This window comes from Bombyx mandarina, chromosome 21 (genome assembly GCF_030267445.1).
Source record: "Bombyx mandarina strain Sakado chromosome 21, ASM3026744v2".
Taxonomy (NCBI): Eukaryota; Metazoa; Arthropoda; class Insecta; order Lepidoptera; family Bombycidae; genus Bombyx; species Bombyx mandarina.
In genome coordinates, this window is record NC_143227.1 from 3,956,449 (window position 1) to 3,977,165 (window position 20,717).

General features: G+C 38.6%; 1 protein-coding gene and 1 non-coding gene across 2 annotated transcripts in view; one reads left to right on the forward strand and one right to left on the reverse strand.

The window, feature by feature from the left end:
• Window positions 1-20,717, reverse strand: part of LOC114244349 (furin-like protease 2) — a 282,788-nt gene that overhangs the window by 53,505 nt on the left and 208,566 nt on the right. The window lies entirely within an intron of this gene.
• On the forward strand, window positions 5,503-5,573 carry TRNAG-GCC (transfer RNA glycine (anticodon GCC)). The gene has a single exon. It is a non-coding gene; the product is annotated as a tRNA-Gly (tRNA).

The window sequence follows — 20,717 nt, forward strand, 5'->3', positions numbered from 1 at the left end:
TTATTGTTAAGTGTGGTATTGTGTAATGTGCATTGAACTGTGGTGTAATATAAAAGGGGACTATGTCCAGCAGTAGAAGACTATAGGTATGATGATGATGATGATGATGATGTGATATTGTACAATAATATCGGTCATGTTTTGCATCTTTGCCAACTTAAGTAACGTTAACGCTCACCGGAGTAACAGCTGCGATAAAATTATATAACTCCCGTAATAGCTATATAATAAGAAGAATAATAATAATAAAACCCTTTATTTCCAATCACTTAAGTATTCCATGTAAATATTCTTAAATATATACGATTTTTACATGTTGATCTATTTTAAATTTTTACATATTATTCTTTTTATATTAAAATGTTTCTTTATTGTTGTTTATTTGATTTGCGTACATCAAAATTTTTCTTCGATAGGAACCCCTATTTGGGTATAGGCTTCTTCCAGCTTAATCAAAATTTCTTTATTCTTAGCTCGTTTCATACATTCTTTTCCATATCATCACTCCATCGTTTCATGGGTCAACCTTTCCATCTTTTCCCATAAGGCCTTTTCCATTTTGTCGCTTCAACTGTCCATCGTTTGTCACTGTGGCGTGCTACGTGGCCAGCCCATCGCCACTTTAATCTTTTACTGAAGTTTAGGGCATCAATTAGTTTGTCCATCGATGTAGTTTGTTTATAGCAATATAAAGAGTCCAAAAATATCGTACATCATGCATTCAAAGGCAATCATTTGCATCGCGCCCTATACATATACCTGTCTATATAGTTACTGTGGAGAGTGTTTGGCGTACGACAGTATTGGAAACCGCTCAGCCTTCCCATGCCGTTTCATTCTCGATAACTCTCATGGTTGAACGCACACATATGTGTCTGATCGTTCATACCATTTACCATTGGATTTCGAATTTTGGTATTAGATTTATTTATTCATTAACACTCGTTTTAATCATTGTACCCAATAGACAATTTCGTATCACGAAAAATATCTGTGGAACATTTTCTGTTTTTTTTTTTGCTGTATGAGTGGACGAGCTCACAGCCCACCTGGTGTTAAGTGGTTACTGGAGCCCATAGACATTTACGACGTAAATGCGCCACCCACCTTGAGATATAAGTTCTAAGGTCTCAAGTATAGTTACAACGGCTGGCCCACCCTTCAAACCGAAATGCATTACTGCTTCACGGCAGAAATAGACAGGGTGGTGATACCCACCCGCGCGGACTCACAAGAGGTCCTACCACCAGTAATTACGCAAATTATAATTTTGCGGGTTTCATTTTTATTACACGATGTTATTCCACAATACACTTCGTGACAACTAAGACACTAGACGCTGAATCAAAATCAGATACAAAGCTTATCAGAAAACTAGCTAATTCGCAAATCAAGAACATAATTTAAGCTTTACATGGATACGTTAAAACTCAACGCGACCCAAATAGCTTAGTGTCTCCCTTTCATCCGACGAGAGAAGGGCGCTACAAAATGGCTTACCTCTCGATACATGGCGAACCCTGTCAATATATAAAACGTATTTCATGCAATACGTTTGTGGCGCGAATGGTATCGACACGGATCTTTAATATGTGGAACGTAGCGAACTACCCGTCAGTTTGTTTGTTGTTCATCGAATATCACCGTATTTCGGATATGAATAATGAAAGCGGCATAACGTTTACGTTACGTTCATGTTGCCTGTCGCCGAGTGAACAGTGGAGTTAATTGCATTAAATTAACCCATAAATATGACTATTTTTTTCATTTACAAAAAATTTAAAAACAAATTCGTACAGTCCAAGTCCAACAATGACCAAGTTTTTTTTTACTGCCCTTGTAGACAGACAGACGAGCATACGGCCCACCTGATGGTGAGTGGTTACCGTCGCCCATGGACTTCAGCAATGCCAGGGGCAGAGCCAAGCCGCTGCCTACCGCAAATCCTACAGATTTTCTTTGGGAGTGAAAATAAACTTATTACCTTCGTATTTTGATTTATCAGCTCAGTCATTGTGGTGACTTATACAATGAAACAATAGCAGATCTATTAACGATTTATATTATATAAAGGAACTAATAGTTATTTTGGGTATATTTACTGTGCGAGCAACGAAACAACACATTTATACTGCTGTTTTAATTCAGATCCAAAAGAAATAAATTAAATCCAATCTAGCTCACAGCTCAGAGAAGCTAATCGAAAAGTGAAAAAAGACCAAGAGATCGCAACTCAATGATATGGTACGACAAAATTCGTTCAATTTTCAACAACAAGCTACATAAAGCTTTTTATGGCGCCAACGACAGACACCGATAGGTCATTGATCTTGGATCAGCTGAATAAAGACTGTCAGAAAGGAAGACGACACGAGAAAGGAAGGGATGTAACTGATTCTGTTCTATTAGCTAATAATTTATTATTTACCAATGTCATTTTAAAATACACTTACTTGTTACACATTCATTTCAGATTGAATTTTGAAAGTACATTCGTATCCCACAATACGTTTTCCTTTAAATCCATCCATCTCATCGTAACAACCTCAAAGCCCCGAACCATTCTGAAAGGCTTCGGATACAAAAAAAGGTGCAACGGCTACACCAGTAGTACCCCACCGTGTCGGTGAAATGCGAAAATTTCGAAATCCGTCAACAGCTAGACCGAACGAAACCATATAAATAAAACACATTTCTCTTGTTTTATAAATGACCTTTTATCCTCTGAGTGTTCTATCGGTATTCATGATTTAAATACTGTAAATACATATTGAAATGCATTGAAATCCAATATTGTTACCATTCAAATAACAAGAGCTTATTTCGAAAAATAGGCATAATTAAAAATTGTGTGGATTTATTTTATCCAAAATTTAGTGAGCAATTTTGTATATTTATCTAATTGTATTTAGGTTCAGAATATAATTCGTGCCCTGCCAATGAAATAATAATAAAAATGCATGTTAGTTAATGGCAGCGTGCACCGGCAGATAATAACATTCTGCATCTTTCTGCCACAAAACAACCTTATGTTTCGGTTCTACAATATATACATAGTAATAATAATAACAGTTATAACCGGGAATAAGTCTCACTCGATCATCTGGCCCTAAGCTAGGATTCCCTGTTATATGGGAAGTAGAGACTGATATACCTACTTAAATACGTTTAAATACATGCTTAAATAAAACCCAAACAAAGAGAAAAAAACGCGTTCGTTCATCTCACGAATGTTTAACCGATGTGAGAATGAAATCCACGCATCTAAGCCCAGCAATCAGGGCACTAAAATTAATGCCACGTTGACTTTATCCATCAACCTTGTTTTAAAACTGATAGTGGCATCCATAATTTGACGACTCTGGGCTTCAGTAACCACTTAATAGAGGGTCGGCTGTGAGTTCGTTCTCAAATCGAGGGCAACAAGAATCTAGGACGTGAATTTTTATCGAATTTTACAATACCCTTCGTCAAAAACGTTACTACCCCAAAACTACGAAAATGTACACTGAACCCCTTTTCAAACATCAGATTTAATATTTAACCTTCGTATACTTTCACGTAACAGAAGAACTGTTATTAAAGGCACTTAATGTTTGAGTTAGGCGGAGTCGGCCGCATTTCCACGGTACACCCACCCTTATTACATTAATACGTATTTAGGGTTAACAATATCTTTTAAGTGCGTACATAGTAGTTATAAACTAAAGTTTAGATTTTTTTTTTTTTTTTATTGCCTTTGTAGGCAGACGGGCATACGGCCCACCTTATGGTGAGTGGTTACCGTCGCCCATGGACTTCAGCAATGCCAGGGGCAGAGCCAAGCCGCTGCCTACCGCTTAATACTCTCCACAAGCCTCGTTTGAAGAAGGACATGTCATAGCGCTCGGGAAACACCGTGGAGGGGAGCTCATTCCATAGCCGGATGGTACGTGGCAAAAAAGATCTCTGGAAACGCACTGTGGATGACCGCAGTGGCTCCAGGTAGTATGGATGAACTCTACTCCGGTGGCGGGCGGTGCGATGGTAAAAACGAGATGCTGGTATCATCTCGAACAATTCCTCAGAGCACTCCCCATGGAACATACGGTATAAAATACAGAGGGAACCGAAGTCCCTCCGCAAACCCAGAGGCTCCAAACGATTAGATGTCCTAATACAATGACATTAAACTTAATATTGTAACTATACTTGAGACCTTAGAACTTATATCTCAAGGTGGGTGGCGCATTTACGTTGTAGATGTCTATGGGCTCCAGTTACCAGTTAACACCAGGTGGGCTGTGAGCTCGTCCACCTATAATAAAAAAAAACTTTTGATGTGAAACATCTATAGCCGCACGTAAAACCGATTTCTGGCGTGGCGAGGCATGCCGTGGCGACGCGTCGCCATGCTATATGATGGTATATATAATATATACTTACAGTCTATGCAGTAGTGTGTACGGTGTGGCGACGCGTCGCCATGCGCAATCGACTGTGCGATTCTCTCTGTGTTTTACTTGAAAACAAATTATTTTTTCGTAATATTTTATTTTATCATTATGACATACTTAGTTCCTATCACAATCTGCATATTATCTTCATCTTTCTCATCTTTCTGCATATTATCTTCATCTTTTGCATCTGCATATTACTTTTACAAAATAATGTCGATGTTTCACATCTGTCAGGTGTCCCGTGAGCACAGGTAGGAAAAAAAATCGAGTGATACAACTGTGTCAGTGTACTAATCCCGCAGGCAAGTACCAATTTTTCTTATGAAATACGTAGGTACTTAAAAATTGTCACGAATGAGTAAAGGAATAACATCGCGTAATAAAAACTAAAACCGCATATAAAAATATGATTTGCATAATTACTGGTGGTAGGGCCGACTTGTGAGCCCGCAAGTATACCAACCCACTGTGCTAGCAATTCTCTCGGGTTCAGCCCGTGAGCTGACCTACCAGTCGACGCGAAGTTGGAATAGCCCGTTTAAGCTCCAACGATTAGGATTTTTCATTATTTATTGCCTTTGTAGACAGATGAGCATACGGCCCACGTGATGGTGAGTGGTTACCGTCGCCCATGGACGTCAGCAATGCAAAAAGCAGAGCCACGCCGCTGCCTACTAAATGATAAAAAAGAGAAAGTCACAAAGATAAAAACGAGTAAAAGGAACTAACTAAATGAACGGTATCAATGGCCTTTATGAGATAGCCAAATATAATAATGTACTAATTTCGAAACACCTTTTCTTTAGGTGTTTATTTAGGTGTAGGTAATATTTACTCATACATATTATGTTTTACTTTAATACCTTGCACAAGTTTGAAAAGCAAATTGGTTCAACTATTGTCTTGAATTATGTATGAAGTTCATATTAATATTAAATATTGTTTCATTTTAAACAGTCTTTTGTTTCCGTTCATGAATTATTCGTAGAAACATATATTTTTTAATTAAAGATAAACATGCTCGTTGCATAGTTGATTACGTATTTTGTAATCACAAATGTGAGCATCGGTGGTTCAGTGGTAGAATGCTCGCCTGCCACGCGGGCGGCCCGGGTTCGATTCCCGGCCGATGCAGTCTTTTTGTGTTTATTTAAATTAATTTATTAGTTACTTTAACTATAACTAATTGTTCAATAATGTTTATTTAATGTCTCTGTCGATTTTGATTGTATTCGGATGCAAGTCTAACTTTTCTTTTTTCCTAACCAATCGTTGGTAGTCTACAGGGCCATTCCAACTACGCGCGGACGTATAAGTGAACCTTCGTTGAGCCCTAGTCTATTTGGCAACACTAGCAATCTACCACCTGATCGAAATCTTGTGGTTATTGGCCAGGCTGCACAAGAATTGAGCTAGGTGCTTAGATCGCCTAAAAGGACCAAGAGTGAATCCGAAAGAACAGACAAGATATTTTTGGGACGGCGGCTTTGCATTGCCCTGTCGCCTGGATCGAATATGTAGTAATATTTTTACGTAATAGTTTTTACTGGTGCTAGGACCTTTTGTGATTTCTGCCGTGAAGCAATAATGCATTTCGGTTTGAAGGGTGGGGCAGCCGTTGTAACTATACTGAGACTTTAGAACTCATATCTCAAGGTGGGTGGCGCATTTACGTTGTAGATGTCTATGGGCTCCAGTAACCACTTAACACCAGGTGGGCTGTGAATATCAAATTCATTCCTCGTTTTATTATCTGCTAAATTATTAAGAACACAATATGAAAATACGATAATTTCAAAAAAAAATATTCGGAGACAAATCTCAATTGACAACAAAGCGATTTCTTCTAACCACCATTAGCTCGGTGTTTAAAATTCGATCATATTTCATATAAGATTTGGATTCATTTAATTTTTTTGTTTTCATAACTCTATAAATTATTTCTCATAAAGGATGAAAAAAATGTTACCAATTCTTTTATTGATTAACCGTAAAGCTCATCAAGAGTTCCTAAATAAACAACAGAATACGAAGTATTATCTATCATCCAGCGTTGTAGTAAAAAGAAGAAGGACCGTTTCACCTTTGTCTATTTATATATTACTACTAGCTGACTCGACAGACTTCGTAGTGCCTCAATCGATAAATAAAAGACCTAAACTTTTGTATAAAATAAACTTAAATCAAACAAAAGGAATCCGTCCGACGGGGGACACATCAAAGGGAAAACAAAATTCTTATTTTTATTTATCCGAGCATTTTCACATTTATTACATTTTAACCTTCTCTGGACTTCCACAAACAATTCAAGACCAAAATCAGCCAAATCGGTCCAGCCGTTCGTGAGTTTTAGCGAGACTAACGAACAGCAATTCAGTTTTATATATAGAGATTAAACCCTAAAATAATATTCACCTTTTTTTCCGTTAACGTTAAACGAAGATAACACAAAACCATCGATTCAATCGCCAAATACGCAGCTGGGCCTGTACACAAAGATACACTAAGACCTCAAACGTTGATCGTCCTGTAATTTCGGCGAAAGAAATTAATTCATAGTCGAAATCGCGTTTTGTCAGCTAAATCCGGTGTGGTTTAAGGAACACACCGATTTCGTTTGACTTGTCGAAAAAGCGGTCTTCGGAAGTGAATCTATATATTAATACGTGAAGCATAAACTTTGTATCCCTTTTTACGAAAATTGCGTGGACGGAGGAGTATGAAATTTTCCACACTTATACAGAATATAGAGAAGAAGTGCACAAAGCTAATATTTTTTTAAATAATGCTTAAAAGATACATTAAATCAATAAAGAAAACATTACACACACTACATACCATGTATTTGACGCACACACGCATTCATACTATTTATTGTCAAGCTTTTGTTCTTGACGTCTGTTGTCAAATTGAGATTAAATATTGTTTGTCTTTGTTAATATTTTTCTATAGTGTAGTCTTGACGAAATTTGTGATTATAGAAGTATAAAATACAATCATAATAGTGTACAAACTTACAATTCCAATTAATTATAGTCGAATTTCGACTACTGCGGGACCTCTAGTTTTGATAAATACTTAAATACCAAGACTAAGGATTTGCTTATTTAGATGCGAATTTGAATACATACGTAACTTTGACCCTTCACGTCTCAAATCGTGACTTTCACATTGTAATTTATACAGGTTGAGGAACTCTGGGAAATAATATTAAGGCTATTTGTTATAAGCAACATTTCGCTTAATACGCGACATTTCTCTTTGTAATTTAAGGTTTTTTTTTATTGCTTAGTGGGTGGACGAGCTCACAGCCCACCTGGTGTTAACTGGTTACTGGAGCCCATAGACATATACAACGTAAATGCGCCACCCACCTTGAGATACAGATTCTAACGTCTCAAGTATAGTAACAACGGCCGTCCGTTTTATTTAGTATTCGTATCAACAATTCGATGTTTTTTTAATTGAACATCGATTAAGTTTACCCCATTCAAATGGCTTAAGAAATTTTAAGCTTTAAATGGCTTTCCTGTAAAGTTGCAAAAATGTTGCTTAAGTCTTTCACCCCTCGATATTATTATTAACATCATCTCAGTCTGTCCACTGTCCACTAATGAACATAGGCTTCTCCAATTGATGTCCAATGCGGCCTGTCCGTTGCCACCTGTATCCAACGTAACCCAGCGATTTTCACTAGGTCCCCTCGATGTAATATCCAATATTTCAAAATCTAAGTTTTTTTTTAGTGCATAGGGTGGACGAGCTCAAAGCCCACCTAGTGTTAAATGGTTACCGGAGCCCATAGACATCTACAACGTAAATGCCGCCACCACCTTGAGATGCTAAGGTCTCAGTATAGTTATAACGGCTGCCCCGCCCTTCAAACCGAAACGCATTACTGCGTCACGGCAGAAATAGGCAGAGTGGTGGTACCTACCCGTGCGGACTCACAAGAGGTCCTACAACCAGTAAAAGTAAGTACCATAGAATACGGAAACAAAACTTCAACTTGATAATCCTTGGTCTGACAATGCTTTAGTTAGAGTAAAAGCAAATAGTGCGGCGGCTGCGACAATAATGCCGGTAATTGCACTATCGCGGCTCCCACCCAGTTCTCGACGTCGTTCGATGGCTCCGTTCTATATTCATTTAAGGCAACGTTTATTTGTTTATAAACACGCTTACATCTAATTAAATCTACTTGAACCGTTTAATTCTGCGTTTTCTTTTTTAAATGTTTCATTATAGATTTTCGACTTCTCGAATATTATATATATATATATATATATATATATATATATATATATATATTTATTGCCCTTGTAGGCAGACGAGCTCTCGGCCGGTAAGTGGTTACCGTCGCCCATAGACTTCAGCAATGCCATATGTATTTACTTAAAAGTTTTCGTGGTCACAAGCGACTGACTAAATAAAAAACGCGACATTAAAACATAAAAGCAGTTTTAATTATACATAAATATTATTATCTGCGACTCCCGAAAATCATAAAGAATACTTTCACATCTCTTAATATATAAGTATACTTTAATTTTCTGTAACTACACAATTTCAGTATAGAATTGTAATCAAGTATCTAAATATTTTTGTTTTTAAATATTATTCAAAAAGGTTTTTTTCTATTTTGGAAAAGACCTCTTGTGAGTCCGCGCGGGTACGCACCACCACCCTGCCTATTTCTGCCGTGAAGTAGTAATGCGTTTCGGTTTGAAGGGACCTTAGAACTTATATCTCAAGGTGGGTGTCGCATTTACGTTGTATATGTCTATGGGCTCCAGTAACCACTTAACACCAAGTGATCTGTGAGGTCGTCCACCCATCTAAGCAATAAAAAAAATAAAAAATCTATAATACAATTCTAATTATAAAATTAATTGTACCTTAGACATATTTGCATTTTAACAATGTATACCATACCACACCATTTATTTGGCAATCGGAATAAGACTGATAAAAAATACATTAGTTTTGCGAAATACGGGTTTATATATATTCACTATATTTAGCTAACTACTTTTTAAGCTGACATTTTAGAATCAATCGTTAATTCTTTATTGATGTTCCCGTGCAAGGGATTCATCTTGTTACATTTTCCAGAGGAATTGAATTATCGGTCAATTTAGCTTTCAAGTCCGTCGGGAGACTACTAAACCAATTAATTCAGTGCATGACGTAGAAATGTTAGCAGAAAAAACACGTATATCTGATGAAGCCGTTATTTTAAAATCTTTATAACAATGTTTACTGAAAATATTAATCAAAATATTTAAGTATTTTTTTTTTATTATTCCTTCTATCTTACAATCACTTGAGGTAGTTTTTGAAGGCAGATTAGACGGATTTTTCAAAATATATTTCACTCGTGGTAAGACCTCTTGTGAGTCCGCACGGGTAGGTAACACTACCCCGCCTATTTCTGCCGTAAAGCAATAATGCGTTTCGGTCTGAAGGGTGGGGCAGCCGTTGTAACTATACTGCGACCTTAGAACTCATATCTCAAGGTGGGTGGTGGCATTTACGTTATAGATGTCTATGGGCTCCAGTAACCACTTAACACCGGGTGGGCTGTGAGCACGCCCAACCATCTAAGCAATAATTAAAAAATAAAAAAGTTTTTTTTTTTCATAATTTAATTATAGAATTTTTTCTTATTGCCCTTGTAGGCAGACGAGCATACGGCCCACCCGATGGTGAGTGGTTACCGTCGCCCATGGACTTCAGCAATGCCAGGGGCAGAGCCAAGCCGCTGCCTACCGTTTAATACTCTCCACAAGCCTCGTTTGAAGAAGGACATGTCATAGCGCTCGGGAAACACCGTGGAGGGGAGCTCATTCCATAGCCGGATGGTACGTGGCAAAAAAGATCTCTGGAAACGCACTGTGGATGAACGTAGTGGCTCCAGGTAGTATGGAGTCCATGGGCGACGGTAACCACTCACCATCAGGTGGGCCGTATGCTCGTCTGCCTACAAGGGGAATAAAAAAAAATCATCTTATCGCCGATGATCGTCCAATAAAACACCTAAGAAATGTTACCGCTCTGGGTTCACACTGAAACGCATTAGCCGGTTTTAACGCATTCAATATAACGGATCTTACGCAAACATTCCGTTCGCAGTTGTACGATAATAATTTAATTAATTAACGCGAACAAACAAAGGCCCGCACATCCGAATGTAGCTGAGTGATATTGTGTTTGTACGATGCTCACCGCTTCCAACCTTAAATAAGCTATACATTTATTTACTGCATGCAATCTCCAATGCGCTAACAACGCAACCAGTTAACGACCGCACATACTCGCTAAAATGAAAACTAATAAGCTAATGTAACAATGTAAGATAAGAAGTCGTCGTGGCCTAAAGGATAAGACGTCCGGTGCATTCGTATCGAGCGATGCACCGGTGTTCGAATCTCGCTGGCGGGTACAAATTTTTCTAATGAAATACGTACTCAACAAAATAAATGTTCACGATTAACTTCCACGGTGAAGGAATAACATCGTGTAATAAAAGTGAAACCCGCAAAATTATAATTTGCGTAATTACTGGTGGTAGGACCTCTTGTGAGTCCGCACGGGTAGGTACCACCGCCCCGCCTATTTCTGCCGTGAAGCAGTAATGCGTTTCGGTTTGAAGGGTGGGGCAGCCGTTGTGACTATACTGAGACCTTAGAACTATATCTCAAGGTGTGTGGCGCATTTACGTTGTAGATGTCTATGGGCTCCAGTAACCACTTAACACCAGGTGGGCTGTGAGCTCGTCCACACATCTCAGCAATAAAAAAAAAAAAAGCAGTGACTTCAATTATTTCTGGTGACGGATACCATTTCGGTATAGGCTTTGAATGAACGTGGCTATACACAGAGTATTGCTGAGACGTTAGTTTGTTTTCCAGCTAACTCTTGTTTATCACTCTTGCTTTATAAACGAAATTGATACCGGTGGTAGGGCCTCTTGTGAGTCCGCACGGGTAGGTACCACCACCCAGCCTATCTCTGCCGTGAAGCTGTAATGCGTTTCGGTTTGAAGGGTGGGGCGGCCGTTGTAACTATACTGAGACCTTAGAACTAGGTGGCACATTTACGTTGTAGAGGTCTATGGGCTCCAGTTACCATTTAACAACAGGTAGGCTGTGAGTTCGTCCACCCATAAGCAATAAAAAAAAAGAAACGATTTCAGTTTTCAATTATTCATAGAGGTCAATGCACGGTATTGATATCAATAAACGTTTTTTGACTGAAATTATTCAGGAGGGCAAAGAAAAAAATTTATCAATAATCAAGGAAATATTATATTTGTTTCGGTGACTTTATTTTTTGTTATTCGCATAACATTTCAAAGGCGTCCAATGGAATATTGTATTCGCACAAAGGTAAACAACAAAAGGAAAATACGCAAACTATGAAATGAGAAACGTCCAAAAATTTCTGCCTTCACTCCCAGACTCTGAATTTAATCTATTTACGACAACACACGCCTTTGACAGCCGGAGCAGAAAACGTAGAAGAAACCTACGAGACGCAATAACGGAAACATTTCTAAGAGAAAGTACAAATAATACAATACGTTGAGATTTTCATCAATCAAACATTCGAACAAATAATAGAAGCGTTCGCACGTAAACGACACTCGTACCTCACGAGTGCGCGTTACGTTCAACATCCACGAATATTTCACATGCCCGACACGTGTTTATAATAAAAACATCATCCTCGTCGCGAAAACGAAAATATGGCGGGACATTAGATACGATAAGTTCCCGACATTGTGCCGTACTATTCGCTCACAATATACATAAAATGGGTATAATAAATATAACAGTAGGGGGAGGAATGGAGCAGGTGTGTCGAACGCGGTCCGCGGCTGACGAGAATATGAAAAACTCATTCGTAAACAACAAAAGGAGAACCGACGTTATAACTCAGGCCCCCGGGGGCGGGCAGGTGCGGAGTTAAGATAAAGTACTGGCGTTATACTCGCACCCGTGATTTAGATATGACCTTCTGAACGCAATCTGCATTAGTAGTCTGCCTTCAGGGAATAGTGAGAGTCGGTCCGGCTATCTATTTTATCACTGCACCTGTGTGACTATAATCTAAAGTCTTTGGCAAAATGGAAGCAATTTTTCTAATAAACCAAGAACTTTACATACAAAAAACCTATTATTTGACGGGTAATTATCATAATTTTCGAATTTAATGAGCTCCCGATATTTCGGTGTTATTACAACCGCCATGACCACGGGTAGATTAAAGACGGATAGGAAGTCGGTACAGAAAAATCCACTGAAGTTACCACTGAAATTCGATGACTCGGCCTCCTTCAAAAAAAAGTATGCTACCCACAATTTTTGAGGTGACAACGTCTTATAATTCGATGGAGCCGGCTGCACGCACGAAAAAACATGACTCATTGAGGCGTTCCATTTAAGGCTTGAAGTGCAAGCGAGAGCGCGCAACGAGCGACAAAGAGGCACAATCGGCCTCCGCGTTCGGCAGCGTTCGACATCTGTCTCTCTTCTACTTGAGTGAGCGATGTATCCGCGTGGACAGCTGCTATACAATAATATATTTACATAAATATCTATCAAACAAATAAAATTAAAATTTTCTTTTCAAAAATGAAACCATTCCATCAGTATTTTCTTATGACGTTGTCACGTTCAACTATCGTCAGTAAAACGACTTTACAGACAACCGATTTTTTTTTTCTAAACACTGAATATGCATTGCTTTAGAATCTATGTTCGCCCGGATCGTATAGGAGATTGGTAAATGAATCCATACGACGTGCGGGCAGCTACAATTCACTATTTGCTCTTGTTAGCTGATACACGTGTATTTTGCTGCAACCAGCAGCTCTATTATTAATCCCTCGATCGTAGGATGATCTTATGTGCTTATCTCCCTTCATCAATTTGTTTTTATGTATGAAAAACTTTATCTAAGTATGATATGTTTTACCGCTCTTATAGAAACAATTTTCATTCTCCAAAGATAAGAATTGCAATTTTTAATTACGGTTTATTTATTATAAAACGATCTTTCTCGATTCTACTGGTAGGACCTCTTGTGAGTCGGCACGGGTAGGTACCACCACCCCGCCTATTTTCTGCCGTGAAAGAGTAATGCGTTTCGGTTTGAAGGGTGGGGCAGCCGTTGTAACTATACTTGAGACCTTAGAACTTGGGTGACGCATTTACGTTGTATTTGTCTATGGGCTCCAGTAACTACTTAACCCCAGGTAGGCTGTGGGCTCGTCCACTCATCTAAGCAATAAAAAAAAATTTCACGTAATTAATGGTATGGCAGCAATAGTTTATTAGCGTCAGAACACTGTTAAGAATTTTCTAGAATTCTTTAAAGTGACGTCTGACCCAACTCGATTCAAACACAACCCTATGAATTGTAATATCGTTCAATGGTTAGTTTCGACCGTCCCTCCAACCCGAGCCCGCACCTTCGACGTTGCAAAGTCAGTATTCCATACAAGTTTTAATGGTGACTGGCATTCGGCGCCTCTAAAGTTCTGTGGTTTCAAGGGACGGAATGCGGGCGGAGCGCATGTCAACGGACTAAAATTAACGCTAAACTATCAACTAATAAATTCTAAAATTGGATCTTTAAACGCATGGTGTTTCGTCATTATACTAACACTAGCGACCCGCCCTCGCTTCGCTTAGCGAACTGTAATTTATTATTGATAACAGTATTTCTCCACTATTTAATGGATGTTATTATACATATAAACCTTCCTCTTCAATCACTCTATCTATTAAAAAAAAACCGCATCAAAATCCGTTGCGTAGTTTTAAAGATTTAAGTATACATAGGGATATAGGGACAGAGAAAGCGACTTTGTTTTATACTATGTAGTGATTATTATATATAAAAAAATTATTTTTTACTTTTTTATTGCATAGATGGGTAGAAGAGCTCACAGCCCACCGGTGTTAAGTGGTTACCGAAGCCCACAGACATCTACAACGTAAATGCGCCACCCAACTGGAGATATAAGTTCTAAGGTCTCAGTATAGTTACCATTAATATGAAAACCAACTTAATGTGTTGTTTGTTTTAAACGGTTACTAGATCTCATATTACATTACATTCGAAATAATACGATATACATACATATGTACATACGTAATATTTGTGGGCCAGCTGTGAGCTGATCTACCTATAAGTAATATAAGTAAAGCCTTCTTCAAACAGAACGCGTACTTAGCGCGCGTCAGAGCGCTAAACTAACGCCGCGCTATGACGCGCGCTAATTACGCGTTCTGTTTGACGAAGCCTTAAAACAAAAAAAAAACGCCGCATTTTTACAGATCATAATCCACATCCGAAACATTTTATTGAAATAAAACATCGTTTTAAATAACGAAAGCTATCTGCGGCTGCCGTATCGTACATAAGGGGCACACATAACATAGATGACCTCTATTAATTAATCGTTAAGGTCGATTTTGATAACGCTATCGGCCGAGCGTACGGGCCGCAGTCAATGGGGCCCGCTGTCCCGCATCACGCAGATAGGTCGAGAGATTATCTTAATGGCGTATGTTTGTTCGCAAATCGACGCTTGTTCATGAAGCGTGTTAAACTCGCGATAAATTTAATTTGATCATAGAAGGTTTCTTTTTTACTGGTGGTAGGTACTCTTGTGAGTCCGCGCGGGTGGGTACCATCACCCGGTTTGAAAGTATAACCATTATGGAATTCAGTGTCAGTATGCTTAGTGCAAGTTTTTTAACGTCCTCTAAAAAAAACATAAAAAAAAAAATAAAAAATAAAAAAAAAAAATATTTTTTTTCCTACCTAAGCTGATAAGCCTTGAGAGGCTATGTCAGCGTAAACGTCCTCGATAGCGTAAAAGTTAAATGAAATTTATATGCAATAAAAGAGCGCCCGTAGCGGCAAACGTTGTCTACGTTTCAACTCCATACAAATTAAGAGTTAAATTTTACGCTATCGAGAACGTTAAGAAACTCACACAGAAATCATGTCTCAAGCAGCGCGTCGTCTTTTTTTTATTGTTTAGATGGGTGGACGAGCTCACAGCCCACCTGCTGTTAAGTGGTTACCGGAGCCCATAGACATCTACAACATAAATTCATCTACCAAACCGCGACGGACCGTAAAATTCCAAACGAACGAATTACAACGTACAATATGTTCACTACACGTCATTAAATTACGCATTCAAAGCGCAGACAATCGTCGATAATGAGTAGGCGTTCCACCAGCATCGCAGTAACGTTGCTCGTACTATCTAGTGATAACACACATCCCACATTTATATAACTAGTCAGGTCATAAATTCTGTCACATGTTTAATGTAAAATAATTGAAACAAGTTTATTCATTATGTAACCATTCATATACCAAAATGAACTTAACAAAACATAGATTCTTATGACACTAAAGTTTATTCAAAATGACCTCCGTGATTTTGAATACAGGCCTTCAATCTGCGCGGCCAGTCGTCTATCGCAGCACGAACGAGGTCCAAGTCAATATCGGCGGCTGCCTAAATCAAGGATGTCTTGAGTGACATGAGTTGAGTGAAATTGGGATGAGGCTTTGAGCACGCCTTTTCCTCCAAGTGTTGCCATATCTTGTAATCTAACGGATTCAAATCTGGACTGGAGGAGGGCCAGTCTTCGTGCCGGATGAAGTCGATTTCACGCGCCGCCAGCCAGTCTTGTGTGCTCTTCGCTCTATGAGCTGGCGCCGAATTTTGATACACAACTGCATTCGTTTTTACACCTTTCTCACAAAAATGTACCTCTGTTAAGCACCAATAAGAAACTCCCAACCATACCATGAGCGAGGATGGAAAATGACCTCGTTGGACACGCGGAATACGGTTGCTCGCTTCTTCACTACTGTGTGCGTACGTACACCTTATCATTTTGTTTCTTGAAGCTCTCTTCTACGGTAAAAATTTTTTCATCCGAAAAAAGAATTTCCCGATATTTTTTTCCCACGTACCGCTTCAACAAAGCGCGGCATCTCTTCAGTCTCAAATCCATTAGACGAGCATTCAAACGATGTCTTGTTTTTCTTCGATATGCCCGAAGCCCTAAGTCTTCATTTAACACCCTTTTCACCATGGTTCTGCTTAACCCCATCTGAAGGGCCAACAGTTTCTGCTTACGTTTGGGATTTCTTTGAATTCGCGCCTTCAGAGCTTTTATCACTGCTGGAATCCTAACAGACCGAGGGCGACCACTTCTTGACCTGTCATCTACACTAGAGTCTTCATTGTATCGTTTGATGGTACGATAAACGAATCTTTTGGTTATATTCAAATTTTTCAGTATGTTAAAAATTTGAATTGGCGCATAACCGCAACGATGCAACGCAATAACTGCAACACGGTCTTCTTTAAGCGTCCACTCCATATTTAAAAATGAGTAAAATTCTAACAGTATACATTTTTATTTTCATGAACAATTCGAAATTCGAATTCAATAAACTTTTTTGTGGCCAGCATTCTAAAATAAAAGTTTTTACTGTGTGACAATACTTATGACCTGACTAGGTATAACTAGTGGTCCGCTGGTAAACGAAATTCGGCTATAATTAATTCAAATTATAAGTATGTACACCATTACGATTCTATTGTCAAAGACTAATAAACTTCTGTAATCACAGATTTCGCCAAGACTACGTATACTTTAGACAAATATTAATAAAAACAAACAATATTCAATCTATTCTCAATTTGACCACAGACTATAAGCAATAAGAAAAGTTTGACAATAAATGTGTCAAATACATGGTAGTGTGTGTAATGTTTTTTTAATTGATTTAATGTATTTTTATACATAGATAAAAAAAAAATTAACACTCTGCACTCCTTCTCTATATTCTCTATAAGTTTGGAAAATTTCATACTCCTCTGTTCGCGCGATTTTCGTAAAAAGGGGTACAAAGCTTTTGCTTCACGTCGCGGCCCATGTAGTGTAAAGTTAATAAGTAATTAAGTGCTCACACATACCACAATCGTGGTAAGACTTTTTTACTGGTGGTAGGAAGTCTTGTGAGTCCGCACGGGTAGGCGCCACTGACCTGTTTGATTCTGCTGCGAAACAATAATTCGTTCCGGTCTCAAAGCAGATGACGACAAAAAACATTATGTTATGACATACATATTGATGCATACATTTAATTTTCAGAACGTTAAAATATGTAATATACATAATATTTCAATAAAGGAGTCATCCTGGAGATTCCTAAGCAAATAATTGTCAATTTTTTTTTTATTTGAAAGGACTGTCCAAAACACAAGTAAGATTAGAATGTTAGGAAATTTAAATAAGGATTCCGTTCTTACTTTTCCTGGTTTGAGTATTGAAAATAGCCTAAAGCCGTGACCACACTTGAAGCGGTACAAAGATCAAAAGGATCGAAATCCAATCTTAAAGATCAGAGGCGGAGCTGTTTTGAACACTTCTGACTTCCTTAGATATTTTTATTTATTTATTTAAATGGATGAATGAGCTCACGTGGTGTCAAGTGGTTATCTGAGTTTATAGACATGAACAATGTAAATACCACTATTTACCTTGAGAGATCAGTTTCAAGTCTCAATTCAATGGTACAAGTCTAACCATTTAAACTGGAGTATGTAGGAGTTGATGGTCTTTAGATGTTGGAAATAGACCGCGGGCTGAGGTTATGTTTAGGATCCTACTCGCCAAACGACTCCCCTTGTACTCTATCACCCAACGTCCGATCTTCGCCCGGGCTCAACCGGTCAGAGTAGGAACGTTCCTGCTGTCAACACTATAGATTCGCGGTGCCATTCCTAGAACGCCCTACTGACGGATCGTCAAGGCGATAGTCGCCAATTCTACGTCCCCCGTCTCAGTACAGTAGCCCGTCAGGCCGCCCTGGGCGATACCACTGGTGTCTCGAAATACCCCGCTAGACCAAAACCAGTCCGGCGGCTTGGAGCGCGATACACCACCGCCAAGTCACAAGACAGGCTACCAAATTATAAACTATAATTGTATTTTATATACACGTTGAATATAAGCATTTCGGTTTGAAGGGCAGAGCAGCCGTTGTAACTATACTTGAGACCTTATACCTTATATCTCAAGGTGAGTGAAGCATTTACGTTTTAGATGTCTATGGGCTCCAGTAACCACTTAACACCAGGTGGGCTGTGAACTTGTCCACCCATCTAAGCAATAATTGGTATTCAGTTCAATTCCAATAATAACCAGACGCATCCCGCGATGTAGGCCGCTACAAATAGTTACTACTACTACTACTAATACTAATACTAATTCAAAAATAATGAAACACGCTGCATTTCCCGGTAATAAAGAGTCACCTCTATCACTCTCCGGTCCCTAAACTTCCAGTCGGTTTGTAGACCCGTAAAATCGAGGACCAGAGAATCCACTGTCGTATTTGAATATCACATCAGACCTAAACACGTTTAGTCGTCTTCGCCAGATTGAGTACCAATCATGCTATCTTTCACATTTACAATACTAATATACATTACATATTATTATACATAATAACGTTACATTTAACGTTTCAACTTCACGCATTCACGCGAATCGAATAATAAAACTTAAAGTAAACGAGCTTGCGAGCACACAGCGAAAACACAAAAACACCAAGTAATGTTTTGAAAAGCTCTGAAAGTTTTATTAAAAAAAACAAAGTTGGAATATTCCGACTTTAGTCTATGAATATGCAGAACCGAATATATTACGTATTGTAACGCTGTAACCTAAAGTTTTATTCTCTACCAGCTCAGCAGGTAGGATCTGTTACGAACACAAACAAAAACTTTTGATACAAGTAGCCCTAAATAAGTAAACCGCAGTTTTGTATCGATACTGAAACCTTAAGAATCTTATCGTTGTAAGATCAAATCACAAAACAGCTTTTACCCGATACAAGCACTCCTCTACTTTCTAAATCAATGATTAAAGTTATAAACCGACCGTCTACGGATATCCTTTTTTTTTTTGTCAGGAGGAAATCGCCGGACACCAACCCTCCACAGGCGGGCGGGGTATGTCGGAGTCAAACCGACTAAAACCTCCTGTCGCTCAACAACCCACGTCCGAACCTCGCATGAGACAGAACTCATGATAAGGCAAAGATGGGACAGGACTGTTATTGCTTAGATTTTTATTTATCATCATCATAGTCTGTTACTCTTGATAGAGCAGTCGTGGTCATGTCGAATCCTTGTTTATTAAAGGCTTTGTCAGCTGTTCTCCATAGTTCGTGAACTGAGGCTTGGCGCACGCAATCGTTAAGTGGAGTTTTGGTAAGGATTTTCACTAGATCAGTCCAGAGCAAGGAACTCCGTCCACAAGATCTTTTAAAATTGACCCTAAACAAGTTTCTCGATAGACTTTATTTTTTATTTTTTTATTGCTTTGTTGGGTGGACGAGCTCACGGTCCACCTGATGTTAAGTGGTTACCGGAGCCCATAGACATCTACAACGTAAATGCGTCACCCACCTTGAGACATGAATTCTAAGGTCTCACTTTTAACAGTACAACGGCTGCCCAGTCCTTCAAACCGAAACGCATTACTGCTTCACGGCAGAAATAGGCAGGGCGGTGGTACCTACTCGTGCGGACTCAGAAGACTTCCTACCACCAGTAAACTAATTTTTATTCAGTGTTTACTAAATTTGCAAACCGTTATCCATGTCACAACCGCTATCCACAAGCACTCTTAAAACTCTTTGAATTATAAATCTCAACCTAAACCCCCTCGTGATACCCTCGACCTACGACAGAACAACCGGTGTGACGTTAAGTAGACAGGGACTGGGCGCACCGTTTATTGACATTTCACTTATGAATTGGTTCGCTTAAAGGATCGGAAAGGCCATTGCTTTTTCGGCTCAGGCATTACAATTTTTTTTTTCGTCTATCAATGAAAATTATAGTCATGTGATGGTCTTGTTAAATCATTGTTTGTTCGCTGTTTGAGTCAATATGTTAGGCATTGGTATTTTTGGATTACTAACCGAAAATAGATACGAGGACTTGCATAAAGGGCGCTTAAAATTATTATTATCATTGCTTTTTAAGTAGAAGAAGATACAGCGACCTGATGGTAAGTAGTCCCTATCGCTAATGGATACCATTAACAAGAGGGACATGGTGAAGCCGCTGTCTAAAAATACGATCTAAAAACTACTTAAAAACAAAGCAATATTTCTGTTTTCATTTTAGATTTACTTTCATTTAAGAAGTTC